This window comes from Propithecus coquereli, unplaced genomic scaffold, assembly GCF_000956105.1.
Source record: "Propithecus coquereli isolate 6110/MARCELLA unplaced genomic scaffold, Pcoq_1.0 Scaffold639, whole genome shotgun sequence".
NCBI lineage: Eukaryota > Metazoa > Chordata > Mammalia > Primates > Indriidae > Propithecus > Propithecus coquereli.
This window is the reverse complement of record NW_012152385.1, coordinates 768,619-769,818: the sequence shown is the minus strand read 5'-3', so window position 1 is coordinate 769,818 and position 1,200 is coordinate 768,619.

Below are 1,200 nucleotides of genomic sequence, written 5' to 3'. Positions count from 1 at the left end.
AAATCAGCAAATTTTTATTCTGGTTCCAAGTAAGATGGAGTAAATGCATTCTACCCTGTTTCTCCCCCTGAATGCAACCATAAAACCCAGACAAAATGCAAGGCACATTTAGCAAGAAAATAGGAGCATACAGATTATAAATAATTTTACACATAAATTCAACATTTTTGATAAGATGGAGAATACACTAGCTACTACAAAATGCCAAAACTCATTCAAAATGAAATAATTCCAATAGTCTTATAGCTATTAAACATACTGAATTCAGAGTTGAAAAAATTCTGCAAATGAAATATCCAGGCCTAGACTATTTCATTGGCGAAGTCTACCAAATGCTTAGAGAAGAAATATTACTAATTCTACATGGTCTTTTCCATAAAAATAGAAAAGGAGAAAACACTTTTATGAGGCAAGAATTACCCTGATTACAAAACCACCAAAAGACAGTATAAGAGCTTCAGGACTGATTTCTGAGGGGTGTTGTTTCGGTTCTTTGGTTCTTTGCTTGGGAAAATCACAAGCAGGGCCAGTGTGACAGAGCGATGACAGACACATAGCAGTTTCACACACACAGCTTTTATTGCAGGCTTTCAGTATACAAAGTGGAAATACGTTTCCCGAGGGGAAACGGATCTGTCTCTGTGAGTGGAGAAGACCCCGGGGTCTTATCACATTTCTACTTTTATGTCTATACCTTTTGATATGCTAAATGGTGGGTGGAATATTGAGAGTTCTTAGAGTTAAGGACCCTCCCCAATTTTATCCTCATAGGGTAACTTCCAAGGGTTGCCATTACATTTGTAAACTGTCATGGCACTTGTAGGTGTGATTTTTACTATTCAGGTGCATGTTAATGGGGAAAAAGGTCACCTTCAGGTGTGAGCTCCTAGTTTCTGTGCATGGTCCTGGCTGGAAAAAGTCCCTAACCTCAAGTTCTGGATGTTGTGGGTTTGGTTCTAAATGCTCATCAGCCTCCACGTGTTTGATCTCTTCTCTTTTCCTCTGGTTAGCGCTGCCAACCTGCACCTGTCCCTAACAAGAGAAGGAAACTGCAGGCTAATAACCCTCATAAACAGATACAAAATGCCTTGAGAAAATGTTTGAAAATTGAATCCAGTAATACATAAAAAGGAAAATACATAACAACCAAATGGGGTTGATCCTGGTAATGCAAAATTCATTCAATATTTAACACCAACC